The following is a 21,043-nucleotide window of genomic DNA, read 5'->3' on the forward strand; positions in this document are numbered from 1 at the left end:
GGAGGAAGAGAGAGAATCCCAAGCAGACTGCACGGAAAGCAGAGTCCAAAGCGGGGTTTGGTTCCATGACCCTAAGATCACGACCTGAGCCCAAACCAAGGGTCAGGCGCTTAGCCAACTGTGCCACCCAGGCACCCCATTTCTGCATATTTTGAATAACATGATAAGTGATCAAATTTTTTTTTAAGGAAAGCCTCAATATCAGAAGTAAACAAATCACATCTCTTTTTTAGTGATGTCCCATACAAGATGTGGAGGACATTTAACGGGTAAAATCTTTTTATTTCTTTGTGAAGAAGTTTACAGACCGAGGAGTGCCTGGGTGGCTCAGTCGGTTAAGTGTCTGCCTTTGGCTCAGGTCATGATCTCAGGGTCCTGGGATCGAGCCCCACGTCATTGGGCTCCCTGCTCAGCGGGAAATCTGCTTCCCCCGCTGCCGCTGCTGCTCTCTTTCTCTCTCTCAAACAAATAAATAAAGTCTTAACAAAACAAAATAAAACTATATTATGTGTATAAAAAAGTTTACAGACTGAATGGAATTTTCCAAAATATAAGTTTGCGTGGTGTGCCAAATATACAGATAGATGAGCAAAGTCTACTTATATTTGGACAAGATTGTTGTTAAGATGATTTGAAATTGTTTTTAAAATTGATGTACCTAAGAGCTATGGGGAGAGGTTTTCACTAGTTGCAGTTCAGTGCTTCATTTGATATACAGTAGGAAGCAGGATCGTTGCTGAGACCTGGCGGAATGAGTGCACGAGACCAACACAAAATGCTCTTTGTTCACCCACAGAATTTGCTCTTTGTTCACCTACAAGTTGCATTTTCTTGATCAGAATATGCAGTTTTACTACTTCATCCAATTTTATTATAGCACAATGAAGAGAAGGATGCAACAGTATCCATACATGTATGTATGCGACATGTATCCATACACACATGTATGTGTTTGCATGGTATTCTAGAGATAATCTGGCAGTCGCTATTTTTCAGAGAGCACTGCAGTCTTTGGGGGAAACAAAAAACCTTGAATGGATTTGGAAGCACTTGCCTGTCTCATCCCAGATATTTGAGATTCAGTCTCCACCTATGTTTTCACAACCTCTTCTCCATCATGCCTGAATTCGTCATGTCGTGCTGTATGCTGTGTTTCAGTCACTGAGTTCCCTGATCCAGTGGTACTGTCTTTCCACCTGTCATTAGCATAACACAGCTATTTAGCCTTCTTGTTCAGTGATGGCTGGGTCACGAGAGTATACGCTTGTAATTGTTTTCATTTTGATTGCATGACCTCTTAGAAAACATGATCACGGTATTCACGGTGTGAAAAATTAAACTAGCACTATCTCAACACAAAGCACAATGGTTATTCCGGAGGCAGAGTCAAAATTACAGGGTATTTAAATTGCTCACATAAATCACATCATTCAGTGTGACAAAACAACGGAAGAGCCATCACTGTGAACAGGAAATCACGCTCGGGAAATGACAGCGATGGCATTTGTGGAAGGTGACTAATCTATGCCACAGATAGTGCTGCTTTCATCCCCTATCTTAGGGGCCGCTACATGGGCTTTGTACTTTCCTCCCAGTATCCTGCACTTATGGTAGAAAATCAGCCCTTTTCACATTGGAAGGGATTGCCCTGAATGTAGGACTTTCTGTGAAAACACCAGGACAGTCCTGATCAATGTGAGGAAATGCTTGTCTTGGAAAGGTCTATGTTCTGTGGGTGTCCACCTGTCCCCCTCGCAGACCTATTGTTAATCTCTGGCTTTCAGTTCCATCTCACAGAATTACCATTTGAGTTGACTCACCCTAAAAATCTCCAGGAAGAGAGATGGTCTAGCCCAGAGGTTCCCAAACATGTTGGTCTCTGGACCCTCTACATTCTTAGGATTATTATTATTACCATTATTTTTAAAGATTTTAGAGAGAGATCACAAATAGGCAGAGAGGCAGGCAGAGAGAGAGAGGGAAGCAGGCTCCCTGCTGAGCAGAGAGTCTGATGTGGGACTTGATCCCAGGAGCCTGAGATCATGACCTGAGCCTAAGGCAGAGGCTTAACCCTCTGAGCCACCCAGGTGATGCCCCCGCTCCCCCACTGAACTTTTTGTTACCTGGGTTAGATCCATGAATATTTACCACACCTGAAATTAAAACGAAGAGATTGAAAAAATAATTATTCATTTATTTTAAGATAAGAATAACAAACTCACTACATTTCAATAGAAAAATAATTTTTTTTCATGAATGGTAACTAGATTTTCTAAGTCAAACAATTTAGCTAGAAGAGTAGCATTGTTTTACATTCTGGCAACTCTCTTTAATGTTTGGGTTAATAAAAGGCCCCTGGATTCTCATATCTACTTCAGCATTCAATCTTCCATGATGTGTTATTGTGGTTGAAGCATACAGAGAAAATTTGACTTTGCACAAATACAGAGCTAGAAAAGAAAGGAGTGTTTTGACAACCTTTCTGACAATTGTGTATATACTTCTACATCAAAAGTTATGGTCAGGGACGCCTGGGTGGCTCAGCTGGTTGGGCATCTGCCTTTGGCTCAGATCATGATCCCACGGTCCTGGGATCGGGTCTCGCATCGGGGTCCCTCCTCGGGGGGGAGCCTGCTTCTCTCTCTGCCTGCTGCTCCCCTGGCTTGTGCTTGCTCACTCTTACTCTCTCTCTCTGACAAATAAATAAATAAAATATTTTTTAAAAAGTTAGGGTCAGAATTAATATACTTTTACTGTTTCAACATGTAACAATTGTTCCAAAATTCTTAAGTAAAATTGTTTTGTTTGTTTGTTTGCAAGTTTATGGGCATGAATAATACAATGACTGCTAGTACAGTTTGGTGCATGGCCTAGATCCATGAAAGGCCCCTGCAATGTTACCTACCATTGCTTCCGCACTATCAGTGAAAAAGGCCAATAACATCTTAGTGTTAGTATGAAAATGTAACAGTGACATTATAGACCCTGGGATAGGATCTGGTGAGCCTCCAGGGCTCTGCAGTCTGCACTTTGAGAACTGCTTACCCAGGCCATGTCTTTCTTGGCCCATTTGATTCATAATTCACTCCCATCCACTGTCTTTCAGAGGTATTTTGAGTTCTCTTTTTGCTATAGGTTTATTCCATTTTACACCTTCAGTCCTTTAACATAGCGGAGTTTTGCTGCATGGAGTGAAAGCAAATGTGTCTGCATAATGAAACATAAACCCTCACATCTCTTTCTAACATTTGCAGTGAGAATCATAAAATTCTCAGCTAAAAACTTCAACAAAGATGAGAGATTCTCTTTTGGAAACATTTTCATTTTTTAAATGTGGAATTTTATTTTATCTATTTGTTTAAGAGAGAGAGAGCGTGAGCTAGAGAGTGCATGTATGTGTGCTTGTGCAAGTCGGGGGTGGGTGTGTAGGGGTGGAGCAAGGGGGAGAGAGAGAATCTTAAGCAGTCTCCACACCCAGCGTGGAGCTTGAGGTAAAGCTCTACTTGAGCGCTTGATCTGATGACTCTGAGATCATTTCTGAACTGAAATTAAGAGTCAGATGCTTAACCAACTGAGCCACCCAGGTGCCCTATAAATATAATATTTTAAAAGCTCAAGACCTGTAAACTGTTCTCACTTATGTGGACGCCATCTTGTTCAAGTAGGTTATTGAAACTACATGACCACCAGTTGGCCTGAGACCTGGACCTGGGAAATCAGAGGCTTCTGACACCCGCACTTGTCCTTGGAAGGTACATTTTGCTTACCATGGCCATCAGCAGAGCCGTTTCGAGAACATAGCCTTGAGATAGTAAGGTGTTGTTGAGATTATCTGGACCATATGACTGAACTCAGTTAAAGCCACTTTATGAGTGCATTCTTCAGATGCTGGTGGGCAGGTGCAAATATCTATTTCCTTATGCCCAAGACAAACCTCGTGTGTGCGTTCTCTTGCTAATTAAACTGCCACCAATGAATCTGGAGTGGGCTGCCTCTTTCTTTGGGCTCTCCTTATCCTCTGTGTATGGTGGCCAGTTTCAGATTTCACCCTGGAAGCTCCCGAAGTTTTAAACCACATCGTCAGCCAGAACTAGATCTCCTTTACAAGAGAGGTTATAAAGTTAGGTGGGGCCTGCTTAGAAACCCCTGTGATTGGTCAGCACATGAACTCATGGTGAAAAGTTTCTCTTCCTTTGATCACAGTGGTTGATTCAGCAGAACTGAGATGTTCAAACTCTGTATACTACAAAAAGGTTCTGGCTCTTGACTGATCCTAGGAGATCATGTCTTGAGCCCTTGGAATATCCAGCCTGATGAAAGTGTCTATTTACATGGGGTCTTGAACCGCACTAGATAGTTTATGCTAACAATGTGATTTATGCTGGGGGCCTTGGGGCACATAGTATCAGTTTGACCACTGAAGTGGCTGGAGATTGAGAAACCATGATTGACTATGTGGGCACTCCACGCTTACGGGACTGACCCCCCAAAAAGTCCTGGGCACCAAGGCTCAGGTGAGCACCTCAGGTTGGCCGTACTTCATGGTGTTGTCAGGAGGTGTTGCTAGGAGAATCGTGCACTGTCTCTATAACCCTATGGGGAGAGGACAACTAGAAGCTCATGTATGGTCTCTCTTCAAGACTCTGTTTTATGTGCCCTTTACTTTTGCTGATTATATCCTTATGTTACCACAAATTATAACTGTGAGTATAATAGCTTTTCTGAGCTCTGTGAGTCCTTCCAGAGAATCACTGAACCTGAGCATGGTCTTGGGGATCCCTGACAATAAATCCCTTCTGCCCACCATGCGGTACCCCAAGTTCTCTTAAAGAAAGAAGTTAGCCACAGGTGCTACGTACCCTCAAAGTGTTCAGGGTTTAGTGAGAGAGGTGGTTAATACTCTCCTTACCTGCCACTCATATATAATACAAGGTATACAGTGTAAGGAATACTGGAAGATGGATCCACAGGGTCACCTGGCTTAGCAAAGAAAGGGAACACATCCAGCTGGGATCTTCCTACACAAGGGTGGAGGGGCTAGAAATATATTAAAACTCACAGAACGAAAAATTCAAGTTTCATTTGGAAATGAGATCAATTGTCAGCCAAATCCTGAATCAGAAAGTCCAAAGTCAGTAGTTCTTCCTCCCTGACCTTTTTTGTTTTGTTCCTGATTGAATTCTTTGCCATCTGGCTGTCCTTATAAAAATATCAACTGTTTCTATTCTTTGCTTTGTTTTACACTGTGACAGAAACTCATTCACACTGCTAAGTTCTGCCTCTTAGGTATTTGCTTATAAGAGCCTTCTATCTGTAACAGGTCTGGGAGTGCTTCGCCTCTGGCTAGAGCAACATCTGACAACAGCAAGGTAATATTTTTAGGGAGATGGAGATAGACCTTTCCTGGCCATTGTTACCAAGGCTGCCTGGAAAAGTAAATCTGCTTTGGTTCATCTGGGGGCAGACCTGGGTTAGAAGAGATAGTAGGGTACCAAAAACTAGGCTGCCCCTTTCCTCTCCTTACCTGTCCCTCATTTCTAACCCACCTCATCTTCTTTCCAAATCCAAGACTGCCATATGCACAAAGTTCTCCTGGAGCCATCTCCTCTCCCCTTCATTTCTTCTCTCTGTGTGTGACCATGACCTCTGGGTAGGCTACCCATGTCCTGAGACCCAGAGCTTCTGACATCTGGGCTCTTAAGCAACTAGGCCATCAACCTCAAGCTCACTAGGGGAAGTGAGCCGGAGCAGCTGCATGAGTACAGTGTGTGCATGTGTGTGTGTGTGTGTGTGTGTGTGTGTGTGTGCATGTGTGTGTGTGTATGGTTGTGTTGATGGAGGTTTATAGTGAAAAGATTTTCTGTGTTAAGTAGGCTCAAATAGAACACCTGCAAATTTCCATTTTAACTTTAAGATTCTGAAGATACTTGATTAAATGAGGCTTGGGAAATATGGGGGAAAGAGCATTGATGTCAATTATAAGTAATTTAGAATAACAAGAAAACCACACTTTAAAATTTGGTTTTCTCCATAAGGCGATTATTAATAGTAGTCATTTGTGAACACAACTGGCCATTTAAGCTCATTTACCATGTAATAGGGTAACACATGTAGTAGTCAACATGTTGCTTTTCAATAAACTTGTGTTTACTTGATCAATAAACTCTATACACATGCTCACTTTTCATTAGTTTCTCCTTTGGATTCGTGGTTGTCTACTCATGACTTAAAGTAAGTGAAAAGGACAAAGCCTGGGAAGACTCCATTGATGGACGTGCCATTTTGGTGCTGTTGTGGTTTTTGCATTCTAGCTCTTACTAGAGAGAAGGTCTCTCTGATGGTGAAGAAGTGACCAGTCAGCCGCAGGCTACCACAGAGCCATTGGCAGGAAGTGCTGAGGACCCTGCTGCCCTGTGTGTATCAGTCTCTGCAACCAAATTTCTCTGTTTTATAACGACACCAGTCATGTTGGATTAGGGCCTATGCTAATGATTCATTTTAACTTGATTATCTCTATAAAGATCACGTGTTCAAATAAGGTCACATTCTAAAGTATGGGAGGTTAAGACTTCAATGTGTCTTTCTGAGGGGATGCGACTCATCCCATAATACATGGGAGTAATGTTTACCTTATAGGTAATCTTATAGCACAAATACAAATCCTCTAAAGGAGAGATATGATGACGATGATTACAGAAAGTTTGATTTGAAGCAAGTGAATCTGCAACTGCCATGATTTTCACAGGTGCTTTTTGACAGCTGACTGCATGCTGGCCATCAAAGTCTGACCCTTTGTACTGGTTCCCACTTTAGACCAGGATGCCCCCCAGGTCCCAGCTGTGGCTCCCTCTCTCCTGTGTAATCTCACTGCCTCAGTGGCTCAGGCAATGTACCAGGCTCTGGCTACAGACCCTTCACCATCAACACTGATGCTGCCTTGTTCTCCCAGCCCAGTGCTTCCTGCTTTTGTCTTCCTAACCTTCCAGGATTGAACTCTTGCCATTCTATCCACCATGTCCTTGCTCCTGAATCTTACTCCTATCAAGAGGGTTATTTGAGTTGGAACTGATGAGGCCCTTAGCCAGAAGGCATCATGGAATCTTTCTCTAAACTGGGAGAGTGAGATGGCACTCATGGAGAGTGCCATCCTTGTTGTGGCCTCTTCTGCTGTTCTTGTGGCTTCTAGGCTACCTCTCCTGCATCCCATGGAGAGCACCTGGCCATATTTAATCCCAGTGCATCATCTCAGGTGATTTATGGATTGAGGGAGGAGGCCGCAGGTGCACACATGCATACTCGCACACACCTGCTATCCATTCCTGATTTAGTTAGCCATCTTTCTCTTAAAGGAAGGGTTGTGGTTCACGTAGAAGGGGCAGAGACAACATATTTTGGGGTGGGTTTTCCTTGGATTGAAGAGGACACGTGGTTGCTGGTGACACTTCTCTGCGGGTAGAATGTTCCAGAATTGAGAAAGCAGGTGGATTCTTGTTAGTCTGATGCTCTTTCATATTCAGGGCTTACATTTCCTTCCTGGAGGAACTTATACTAACAATTCACATGCTTTCTCTTTTAAGAATATAATTTGAGTATAGTGGCAACATTACATCAGTTTCAGGTGTACAACATAGGGATTTAACAAGTTTATATGTTATGCTGGGCTCACTGTGATAAGTGTAATCACCATCTGTCACCACACAGCGCCACACAGTATCACTGACTGTATTCCTTATGCTGTGCCTTTCATTCCTTTGACTTATTTGTGCCATAAAACTTTCATCTAAGCTGTGGCTCCTAGCCTGGATGAATCCTAGAATCAGTCACCTGGCGGTAGGAAGTTTAAAAAAACCCAAACACCCAGGTTTCTAGGTATATGTAGTCAACAGATCTTTGACAAAGGAGCAGATATAATGCAATTGAAGAAGGATGGCCTTTTCAGTAAAAGGTGCTAAAAGAGCAAATACACAATTGCAAAGAAATTAATCTAGACACAGACCTTACACCCTTTACAAAAATCAACCCAAAGCGAGTTATAGGTAAAAGTAAAATGCAAAGCTATAAAACTTCTAGTATCCTGGAGAAAGCCTAGGTGACCTTCAGTCTCATGATGACTTTAAGACACAGCACCAAAAACTCAATCAAATAAAATATTAAGTTAAACGTCATTAAAATTTAAAACTTCTGTGGAAGATACTATTCAAAGAATGAAACAACAAGGCATGTACTGGCAGAAAATATTTGCAAAACACATGTCTGATAGTGTGCTGGTATCTAAAATATACAAAGAACTTTACAAATAGTAAGAAAACCAATGACCCGATTGAAAAAGGAGCGATAGATCTGAACACACACCTCATGGAAGAAGATATAGGTTTGCTTATGGAAAATGAATACATGAAAAGATGCTGAACATCATATGTTTAATTTGCCAATTTGCCAATTAAAGCAACAATGGGAGGCACTACACACTTACAAGAATGACCCAAATCCAAAACACTGACAACTCCAAATGCTGGTGAGGATGTGGAGGAACAAGAACTTTCATTCATTGCTGGTGGCAATGCAAAATGGTACAGCCACTTTGGAAGATAGTGTGGGATTTTCTTGCAAAACAAAAATACTCTTACCATATTACCATATTAATCATACTCTTTGGTATTTACCCAAATGCACTGAAAACTTATGTCCACACGAAAACCCACACTTGACTGTTTATAGTAGCTCTATTCATAGCCGCTGAAACTTGGCAACCAAGATGTCCTTCAGGAGGTGACTGGATAAATACATTGTTGCACATTCATATACTGGGATATTATTCAACTGTACAAAGGAATGAGCTATCAAGCCACAAAAAGACATGGAGGAATCTTAAATGCATATTGTTAAGTGAAAGAGGCCATTCTGAAAATCCTATAGACTTCATGATTCCAACTATATGAGATTCTGGAAAAGACAAAATAATGGAAACTGTAAAAAGTAGGAGCAGTTGCCATGGGTGAGAACAGAGGGAGAGATGAATGGGTGGAACCTGGGACGTCTACGGCGATGAAACTGTTCTGTGTGACGCTGCAGTGGGAGATACATGTCATTAACACATTTAAAAACCCACAGACTGTATGCCTCCAAGACTGAACCCAAGGTAAACTACAGACTTTAGTTAATAATACGTGTTGATATTGGCAGATCAGTTATCAAGCGTGTAACCACACTGATGCCGGAGGTTACTAATAAGGAAACTTTTTAAAAAGCAAGGAGAGTCAAGACATACTGATAACATAGCAAAGCAAAATGCAGAACAGAGTATGTTACACTTTCATTTTATATGTGAATATAAATGATGCCTTGTCTGTTTGAAAACAATCTCTGGAAGATGTCTCTTTGAGAAGTGAGTGGCCAAGGACAGACTTTGGATTGAGACTTATATTGTCCTTATGTACACTTTTAATTCTATGCCTTATGTACATTAATAGCTATTCAAAGTCAAATAACACTTTTCTAAATAGGATTTTTTTTTAAAGCCAAAAGAAAAAGAAAGCAGTCTGGATACCCAGACTGTACCCCAGATTAGTGAAATCGCAACTCTGGGAGTGAAGTCCAGGCATTAAGAGTTTCTAAGGTTCCTGCAATTATTCAGATGAGAACTGCTGCCTTAGAGCAATGTTTGCAGACATTGCCCACCCCCCCCCCCCCCCCCCCCCGCCTTCTTGCACCAAATTCATCAGCAGGGCCAGACTCTGTGGCTGTGGGCAGATAAAGCAGCAGCAGCGCCCAGGTATCTCTGACCTCAGCTTCCTTTTCGGATTCCATGAGTCTGGAAACCCTTTTCCCCAGGGGTCCCAAACCGCAAGCCCTCCTTGATTTAATTGAAGTTTGACCGATTAGTTCCCAAAGCCATAAAATCCATTTCCTTGCAGCTTGCTATATTAATTACAGAGAATTCAGAATCTCTCTGGCTATACATGCCCACAGTCAAGCTCTTGAGTCTTAGTCAATTGTATCTTGAATTTCAGCTTTCCTCACTCCCAAGCGGCCACCATCTGTGATCTGGAAGTATTGGCCATGGAAGCAGCAAATAAGAATTACCCAGCCCACCTTTGGGTGTGATTCCCAGGTGCCGATCATCTTTGAGGAGCTGTGTTTTCTTGCTGAGGTGAATGAAGCTGGCAACACCACAACACTTGCTGGGTAGCACCATTCAATTCCGCAAGAGTTTGAGGATAGTAGGAGTAACAGCGGTGTTTATCATCAGCTCAGATAATGTATGTGAAAGCTCACGAAAAATTATGTTTTTAATTAAAAAAAAAAATGGCACTTTAGCCCTGGACTCCAGGCCCTGGGCCAATGCTGAGGGCACAAAGACAAGAAAAACTCCATCCCTTGCAGCCTTCAAAAAGCCAGCACAAAAACAAGGTTAACATTTCAGTTGAGAAACTAATCAGTCTTGTTTCAAAGAAAAATTTGGAGAAGTATGAAAACCATGATGTCTGTGTTTACTTCCTTTTGAGTCTGTTCTCTGCCTTTCCTTGTCTTGCTTCCCCTCACCCCTCCCTCCTTTTCTTCCCCTTCTTTCCACAGAGTTTCCTTATCAGTCTGCCCATCCCAGTCTAGAAGGTGATGAGAGGAATTGGCTTGAAATATGTTCTGCATTTTGTGTGCATCCTGTCCAAACTGTTGTTTGAAATGCTTGTGCTATTTAATCTAATTTGCCATTCTTGGGAGTGAACGTTTACTCTACTGAGGAGGTGCAAATCTATTCAGATAGTGCACAATCATTGCTGTGGCTCTGGGCCCTCACACCATGGCAGTGAACTCAGTTGAAGAAACGCTTGCTACATCCCCACTGTGTGCCGGGCACCGACTGTGCTTGGTAACATGGCGGCGAATATGGAAACGAGGATGTTGGGTCTCTGCCCTCGAGGACTCGATGTTCTGTTGGAGGTTGTCTCAAGGGCATCTTCACGTCCACCTGCATGCAATCACAGCCCTTCTGAGCCCGGAACCCGCCCCGCGTGCTTGGGGCACCAGGCAGAAAGGCAACTGCCATGGTCCATGGTCACTCAACACTTTTGTGGCTCCACCGGTGGAAGATTTCAGGGCTCTGACAGTATCATTCCTCCTGGGTCAGAAAAGAAAAAGTACGCCATGCTTACTTGAGGCTAGAGGGTCTGTATTCTGTGTATTAATTGACTATCTATAATAGGAACACATGTGAAGCCAAATTCCATATTTTACAGATGTCCATGTTTTGAGCCCAGTTGTTAGTAGAGAGAGTATGATAAGCCCGCCCTGCCTGGAGAATCTTAAAAATGTTTTACTGCCCGGAAAGCATTCACATCCATTGTTCAGCTGCTCAGCCCTTCATTTCCCCTATGTGCCCTTTTTAGTAGCAATAGCCAAAGTCAACGTCATCCAGGACAAAGAAACTGTTGTGAGTTTGGGATCACCCAAGTTTGCACTGATGAGTTCTGACTCTAGGTAGTTTGAAAGCCAGGTTCATCCTGCTCATGACAACATCCAAAGTTCTTGACTTGAACTGAAGCATCTCCCTTCGAGGGGAAAAAGGGAGTTGGCGCCTTCAGCCGAGACAGCGACTAACCTTGGGGACGCCCTAGGGGCTGGGGTGGATTACATGACACATGTTATTTTTGCTAACAGGACTCTGCTAAAAGCATTGTATCAGGGGAAATGCTAGAGGGAAGAAGATGTTTGCACAGATTTTGGGACAATGATGTTTTTCTAAAATTTCAGCGGCCAAAAATCACTTTGGATTCTACCCAAGGCTGGTGTTATTCCTCACCCTTTCCAGTCACCTCTCACACGGGTTCTGATCCTCCAGCCTCTACTGGAAGCTTGGGAGTTAGAGCAAAGCCCTCTGGGAACCTAGTCTTTTTCTGCAGCATGCCGAGCTCCAAGCATCAGTTTACTGGAAAGTTTAATGTTTGGGAGGAAGGTTTTTCTGTTTTGCTTTTAAAATGCTTTCATGGTAGGACTGGGAAACATCCACTATTGTGAAGGGAAGGCCTGGCTTTAGGGCAATAATACTTTGAGGATGACATATTTTCCTGCCTTAACACCACCCGAATACACACTCACCTCCTCCACCTGAGTCTCACACTTTCTCTTGTCTCCTATCTCACCAAAGTCCACCAGTCAGAGGGAAAAGATGAATTTTAAGCAGTGCCTGGAAAATTGGCTGCTTTTCACTTTGTTTTGTTCTAAAGGCCCAGAGAATAATGATGCATTCTAGAATTGTTTCCCATTGTCTGTCTGTCGATGTCTCTTCTTTCTCTCCTGGCCTGCCTTCCCCAGCTCCTTCCTTTATACTAAAATCAACTTTCTGAAACGGAAAACATTCAAGTTATTGATGGAGAATGCATACTGACTGTTGAAGGCATCTTCCATTTTTTTTTCATCATATTTGACCCATAGAAAATAATAAAACAGGGGCGCCTGGGTGGCTCAGTGGGTTAAAGCCTCTGCCTTCAGCTCAGCTCAGATCCCAGGGTCCTGGGATCGAGCTCCACATCGGGCTCTCTGCTTAGCGGTGAGCCTGCTTCTTCCTCTCTCTCTGTCTGCCTGCCTCTCTGCCTACTGGTGATCTCTGTCTGTCAAATAAATAAACAAAATCTTTAAAAAAAAAAAAAAAGAAAATAATAAAACATGGATGAGAGTCTGGTGTTAGCTAAGACCAAAGAGGCACATAGATCTAGCTGGCCTGGGATTGAGTGAATCTGTGCCTATTGGCTCAGCACCCAGTTTGCTTCAGCATTTGTTGGATTCTTCATCTTTTAAATGAAGTATTATTATCAATAGCCCCATGAAAATAAGCCTGGATGGCTTTGATAGACTTGCTCTTGGCATTTCCAACTTTTTCTATGGCTGTGTGCAGCCGTGTGTGACATGCATGTACAGTGTCTTATTGGGAAGATAACCAGCAACAGCTCATCTCTTTTCCTACCCCTTCCAGTTAAAAGACAGATTGAGGGGCGTCTGGGTGGCTCAGTGGGTTAAGCCGCTGCCTTCGGCTCGGGTCATGGTCTCGGGGTCCTGGGATCGAGCCCTGCATCGGGCTCTCTGCTCCGCGGGGAGCCTGCTTCCCCCTCGCTCTCTGTCTGCTGCTCTACTTGTGATCTCTCTCTCTGTGTCAAATAAATAAATAAAATATTAAAAAAAAAAAAAGATTGACCTTCTGTCAAGGACAGAGAAAACGGAGCACACTCAGACAGGAGCTGCTAAGGACAGTGAACTCCTCAGGTCTCAAGAGGTTGTGGGAGAAGCTTTTGCCACTCCTGCTCCTCTGGGACCATTGGATGTGTCGGCCACTTTCACTGACATCAGTGCTTGGCTTGCATGAGGAACCCTCCAGGTCACTAGCTGGCTTGCAGGAAAATGAAAGAAATGTTAGGTTAGGTGGATGTGAAATGTGTATCTAGTATGCAGCATGGATAACAAAGTAGTTTAAACACTGTAACTACAGTAATTTTGTTACTTATCTTTACGGGACAGTCTAACTATTCATTTAATTTATTGGGGGATGATTTTTATTTTGCCCTCAATCCATTTGCAAAAATGAGCTGAAAAACGAAGTGCACATTTAATATTAAATGAAATACTAAATTTCTGCTTAAGAAAGTTGAGAATGAACATGGAATGTGCACAAAATGTTCTTGGCCTTTGGAATCCGCTGTGGGAGCTACAGGGGAATCTGTGACCCATCAAAAATCAGAAACCTCAAATCTGATAAAGAAAGGTCCATGTTTACTTCAAAAGTGACTCCAGTAGTTAATATAAGAGGACTGTATGTATGTAGCTTTACAAAGTGTGTTTTCAAATCAGTCTGAAGACTATGATTTTCATTTATATCAGTGTATTTATTTATTTTAAAATTTAATTTAATTTTTTAATTTTTGTGTGTGTATTTATATCATGGTTATCTCTTAAATTAATTCCACTCATTTAAATTTTTTTATTAAAAATTCTTTTTTAAAAAAATTGTATTTATTTATTTGAGAGAGAGGGAAAGAGAGAGAAGTAGCACGTGAGTGGGGGAGGGGGAGAGGATCCCGAGTAGACTTTCCATTGAGCATGGAGCCTGACCCAGGGCTTGATCTCACAACCCTGAGATAATGACCTGAGCTGAAACCAAGAGTTGGCTGCTTAACCGACTGAGTCACCCAGGCACCCCTACTGAAAATTCTTTAAACAGCTGTATTGCAGTATAATTGGTAGACAGCACAAGTTCAATGTATACAACCTGATGAGTTTGGACATATGAACATACCTGTGAAACCATCTCCACAATCAAACTAATAGACATATCTGTTACCTTCAAAAATCCCCCCCCCCTTTTTTGTGGTAAGAATATTTACCATGAGACATACTCTCTTAACAACTATTTACATTTATAATACAGTATTGTTGACTATAGGCTCTGTCTTGTACAGAAGATCTCTAGAATCACTCATCTTGAATTCCAAGTTTTTCTGGGCTCGTACAAAACATAAAATGAAGTCTGATGTGCAAACTCCATTTCACACAGTTAAATGATGCCAGTTTTATAAAATGTAATCAGATATTCCAAGTAGAAAATTCAGTCAATGCCAGTAAAACTTGATACTGTATCTAATACATGACATCAAAGTAAAACTTTTGGAAGCTTACTTTCTCAAAGGCAAAATCTGGACATTATTGTAAATGTTATTGCAAATGTGGTTATAAAGTTTTACCACTGAAGATAAAATTATTGTTTTTTTCAGTGATAATATGGACAAAGTCTGGTAGGACAAAGTTTTGTGGTAAAACTAATGTTCTTATGCAACTAAGAAAAGTATGGAGCAGACAATATACTTGGAATTGGTTGTGGTCTGCTAAAAATTTATATTTGTGTCCAAACAAGCTCTCTTATTTTAATAATCAACATAGAAGACATAGGTATAACCATTTATGAATGTTTTCAGATATACACAGAATAACTGAACTACAAAATTGTTTTGTTGAAGTTGACATCCAGTTCCAAAACTAGAGTCAGCATATGCTTTCTTTCTTCATTGTTTGACACCAATTGGACTTTAGAAAGGTCAGAACCTTTGTGAATCACGTTCTATGATGATTTTGACATTTTTTGGAAATGAGTCCTCTAAATTTTAGTTGAACTCTGTTCAAAATATGGTTGAAAGTGTTTAATGAAAAGTATTAAATAAACAGAATACTAAAAACCATTAGCTTTTGAAACTTCAGAAATTATTATGTTGTAATTATTGAAGGCAAAGTTTGCAAACAGAAAAACATTGGAGTTTATCCCCACAAAAATCAAGAAGGAACTGAACAAATTAAACAATGTGACTGTATATGGTCAGCAAAAGCTATACTGATATTCTCTGATTTTACTTTGAAATAGCTCAATTTATGGGAGCTCATATTTTTAATGAAAAAATACATATTCACTATCAAAATGAAATGCCATTGACAAGACCTACAATAATGCAGCATCTAAATGTATTTAAATATCCAGAAGAATCAGTCAATTTATTTGATGCTTTGTATTATTAAAGTATTTGTCAAAGAAAGTTATGAATGGAGGTAAAGAAAATGTGTCTCTGAAGATATTTGAGTTGAAATATTTATGATTTCAGTATGAGAAAAATGAGAATTTTTTGAGACCATCTTCCACTTAGCAGACTTTGTTCTTAGAATATTTCTTCAGAAATACTATGGTTTACAGAAAAAGTCAGTTGGCTGTGTCAACACTTTCATATTGTTAATCATAAAATGCAACTTTGAATATGATTATAGGCAATTTTGTTAAAGAATTAAAAATAATGTCATTTTGAAAAAAAATCAGAGAAATACCTGTGATGAGGAATTTGTGACAAATGCATTTTCTAACCTAATTTAAACACATGAATATGTACCAAAGAGAATTATTCTGCTGCTGTTATTTTTCAAGTTTGGGATCATTAACTTAAATAAGTGAATTTTTTCCCTTACTGTATGAATTTCAGCTTTTTAAAAATAATTTTAGTTCTGGAATTTGTATTTACTTTTGAAATGGAAATATTTATTTTTGAAATTACTCTTATAAATAATTTTATCTTGAAATACAACTGTCTTATAAGTTCCCCAATATAATAAAACCAGCAGGTTATTCAATAAACACATATCTAAAAGTGTATATATTTAAGTGTTTTTGGCACCCGCTTTTACTCTTAAAGAGTCTCAGTTTGATTGATAAATGGTCACTCTAACTATGAGGTCTCGATAGGGTGACTCATCTGGGCAAACAGAATTCAGTAGATGCAATTCTCATTGCATACTAAAGTTCATGGGAAACACCAATGGTCCCATTAAGGGTGGATTCCTTCATGGGCTCATGGTGTGCCTTCATTCAGTATATATTTACTGCATGCCCTTCACGGTTCTAGGCTGTAGAAACACAGAGGTAAATATGGGGTAAATTATCAAAGGTAAATTATCAGAGGTAAATTATCAAATGAAATACAGAAAAAGCCTCCCTGTGGAATTGATGTTAAAGTTGACTATTCAGAAGCTGGAAGAAGAGTAGAATCGTAAGAGCAGAGAGTAAAGGAAGGAAGAGCAGAGAAGCGGTGAGGTCATCGTGGCATGTGGGAGTGACTGAGGAAGCTTGGGGCCATAGCAAAGATTTATGCTTCGCCCCAAAGCCAAGGGAAGTTGTCCAGAGGTTTTAAATGGAAAAATGACTTAACTAGATTTGTTTTTAGAGATCACTTTTGGATGAAGAATGAATTGTAGGGGATGGAAGTTGGACGCAGGAGGACTGATTAGGAGGCTGTGGTAGTAGTCCAGGCGATAGTCCATCTAGTCACGTTAGCAATGCAGGTGGAGAGAAGAGAATGGAACCATGAGGTTTAGGAGGTACAAAAAAGATTTGGTGATGGACTGGATGCAGAGTGGTTAACAGCAGGAATGACAAGCAGATGTCAAGGACGATTCTCATATTATATTACCAGCGTGAGCACCGATGGTGTCCTTTATTGAGACTGATGCTGCGGGAATAGCAGAACTTGGGGCAGAGATGACGAGCTTGTATGGGGATGTGCTGTGCTCAGATGCACACACCAGCTGGAGCTCAAGAGAGCAGTATGTGCCGGAGACTGTTTTGTGAGCTGTTGGTCTATAGCTGTGGGTCTATAAACGAGGTCACCAAAAGTTGGGAATTCCAGAATGAACAGTGGAAAAGTCTGCGGTCACAGGTTTGGGGAGAATAAAGCAGGTCGTGATAAGAACAGAGCATAAAAGACAAGATGGTTTATATAGGCAGGATGAAAACAGAGGTGTGAGGTCTAGTGATTGGAGACCTGATAGTCCCCTGGGGGGTGTTTGACTCTCAGGCCTCACAGAGTTCAGTTGTTTTTGGAAGAAAAACAACTCTGGTGTGAGGATTCATTCCTCCCCCACCATCACCCAAGGTCTACACAGTGGCTTGAGGCAGTAGCAATTAGGTACGGGCTTGTAGTTTGGAGAGGTGGTCCTCGTGGCCGGGCTGAGCCCTGAGGGATGGAAGTGGTAATAGCACCATACCAAGACTCGTGGGTGGTCCCTTACCCATGGGGCATCCAACCTACCTTAATCTTTTCAGACTACAGGTGGGTCTTCCTCCTGGTGTTATGTATAATATACTGTGCACCAACAGAATGAATAATAGACACATTCCCGTGTTATGTACTTGAAGAATTATAAACTGAAGACCACAAGTTCAACCCTTTATTTTTATTTGATTAAGCTTTTTTCTAAAGATTTTATTTATTTGAGAGAGAGTGAATGAGCACAAGCAGGGACAGGGACAGAGGGAGAAGTAGACTCCATGCTGAGCAGGGAGCCTGATGCGGGGCTTGATCCCAGGACCCCAAGATCATAACTTGAGCCCAAGGCAATTGCTTAACCAACTGAGCCACCCAGGCACCTGTGTTCAACATTTTAAAACAGATTCTGCCATTTACTGCTAATCAGGATGCACAAAGAAGTGATGGGAGAAGCACCGATACTTCTGGTTCAACAACCTGGTCTTGATACCTTCAAGTCACATTTGCTCTTTTCTATCTTCTTATGAGGAAAGAGCTTATTACTTGAAGAAATGGTCAGGGGTTTCTTTATGAGCACTGTCTTTATATGTAGTAAGAGGTCTTTTGTTTTCTCAAGAACTATTTTTATTTCTCTATTTCTGGCAACTGAGGAGGATGATGATTGTTGGTCCAGCTGGGCTGGGGATAAAACTGATAAATTCATCTCCTTAAAGAAACGAAGCTCATCTGAGTTTAGAGCAGAGACCAGAGTAGCCAACATCCTGAATGTCCAGTTGAGATAATGAAACCCAAGAGGAGTAGAGTGACTATCCCAAGGGCCCATGGAAAGGGTCAGAGTCAGACTCAAGCTTTAGTACTGAGACCAGGGCCATGTCCACTTTTCCAACCAGTGTCCCCCATCACCACTCTTCTCTTCTATTTCAAGAATGAAACAATATCCAACAAAATGATCACCCTGGATTCAGGTTTGTCTGGATCCCAGCACTTTCCTGCTCCATCCCCCAAAGAGGAAGTGGTAATTGGATGGGAGAAGGAAGGGCACTATGCTGTGTGGTGTTCTGATTATGTCTGTCTTGGTTTCTGGGTCTCCCTGGTCTCCTGATTTCCTGGTTGCTCTTATACCAATTTGTTGCTTCCTGATCTCACTCACAGGTTCCTGATTTTCTCTATGCCCTCATATGTTTTGTTCCCTTGAGTGCTTCAGGCCTTCTCTGTCCTCAACCACTTAACAATTTGATGATATCCAAATTAATGTCTGTAGTCAAATCTTTTTCCCTTTGGCTTCTGAAGCCTGTGAGTCATCCAAGTGTACTTCTCCAGTAGATGGTTCACAGATCTACTTGTATATCACTTCCCTTCTTCTAATCCTTTTTCAGTCCCATAATATTTGCGGAGCATCTAACCTGGCCTACGAGGACCTCCATGAGCAGGCCTCTGCCTCATTTTCTGACCTGATCACTCTATAGTCCCGCCTTTCATTGTATACCACAATACCACCAAATAGCCACCACTTCCCATCCCCAGGCACACGCACCCATCACAGCTTGTAGCTCTCAATTCCTTCTGTACCAACACATCAACATAAAGAAGACATTACCACCCATTATATATATATATATATAAAATATAAACAAAATGAGTCTCATAGGAAAATGAGTATGTTCCTAAAGAGTAGGATGTGTCCAGCTCTCGGTGGGGAAGGATATTGAATTTGAAAAAACCCCCGGAGTAAACTTATTTGTCACCCCCCCCAAGGGGATTTTCTCCCTCATTGGAAATAGCTGTGTAAGGCAGATAGGATACCCCCCACCATTTTCCCATGCGAGACAGAGGCTCCATTGTCCTGACTGGATTTCTGTTCTCTTAGACAAAACGATCTCTCTCTGTCGCCCCTGAGACAGAGTTCATTTGGGAACCTGAGGGTTTCCTTGTTTAATTGATGAGGAATTAATAAAGCAAGCTCTGTTCCTTGGACTGCAGCCTTCTTGATGGCAGAATCCTCATATCACTTTTACACACATATTAAATTGCAGCCCAGAAGCCAAATCTTCAACTCTTTGTGAACTTAATGGAAAGCTCAGGAGGTGGGCAGTAGCAACAGGTAAAGGATGAACAAGAGCCATTGTGTGTCTGGAGTTATTAAATTTTCTTTAGGGCAGTCTCAGAAAAATGCTCCTGGGTCTCCGAATAATAGATTTTTGAATCAGAATGGACCTTAGAGGTTATCAGAATCTCTTACCCAGGGTAGAAATGCCATCTGCAGTGACCCTGATAAATGGTTACATCCAGCTTTTCTTCATGCTCTCCTCGTGACAGGGAGCTCACTGCAGTTTGAGGCCATCGTTTATTTTTAGGAAACAGAAAGCTTATGTTAGCAAGTGCTTTCTTTATAGTTGGTCAAAAATATAATCTGGTTCCAGAAAAAGTTTCTGGATGGAACCCAAAATTAATCTTCTCCATATTCATTTCTTGTGGATATTCATAGACAGAGCTAGGAAATTCTAATGAAGGACTCATGGGAATGGAGGGGGTCTGAATTTGGCGCCATGTACCCTGCATTTGTTTGGGAAGCATTGATCAAAAACACTTGTTCCACCGTCAGGCCACATGTTCTAGCTGTGGTCCCCAATCACTTTTCAGCATGAGGAAATCCAGGATGACAGTTTTTCTGGTCTCAGTAACTATTGATTGGAAAAAGAAAGCATAATGACAAAAAGATAATCTAATGATAATGCCTTTAAATGAATTTTTCTAAGCCCCAACAGGATTTACATTTATTAAAAAATTTATTTGTAACCATAGAACATTATTCATTCATCATGAGGACTCATTCTTACACACCCAGGCACCTGAGTTCTATGTGTGGGAAATTAGTTACCATGTTTGATTTTTTGGTTTGGAAATTGTATCCCTTGACACGGAGAATATGTCTTTGTTGTGGATGACTGATAGTTTCTTGTATTTTTTTTTTACCTTTAATAGTGTTTCTGAGAATCATCTCTATTGCTGCTGACCACTCTTGACTTATCCCACCTCCCCATATGCCATGGAGCTGAGCGAACAATCAGATGAACAAAATCAGTCATGGTGGCAGCACGGAGCTACACAGCTTTCTGGGACTCAGAAGGGGGCAGGAGAAGCAATCTGACATGATGGTAAGATCACAGGCTCAGGACTTGGAAAACTGGGCTCACCAAGTGCCAACATCCCCTGTATGACCTTAGGCAATTTACTATGCTGGACTTCTCCAAGCCTTCATTTTTCTCATCTGTTAAATGGGCACAATGATGGTTTCTATATCATAGAGGTGGTGTGCGGACTGCCTAGGCTGATAAATAAGACTAACAGAGTGTCCACAAATTCTTAGCACTGTATGATTATTTTTCTTTTCCTTGTAATTCTTCTCCAGCTTTTCCTTCATCATCATCATCATCATTGTCACCATCATCACCAACAGCCATGCTCAGGAATAACTTTTGGGC

Source organism: Meles meles, chromosome 2, assembly GCF_922984935.1.
Source record: "Meles meles chromosome 2, mMelMel3.1 paternal haplotype, whole genome shotgun sequence".
NCBI classification, from domain to species: domain Eukaryota; kingdom Metazoa; phylum Chordata; class Mammalia; order Carnivora; family Mustelidae; genus Meles; species Meles meles.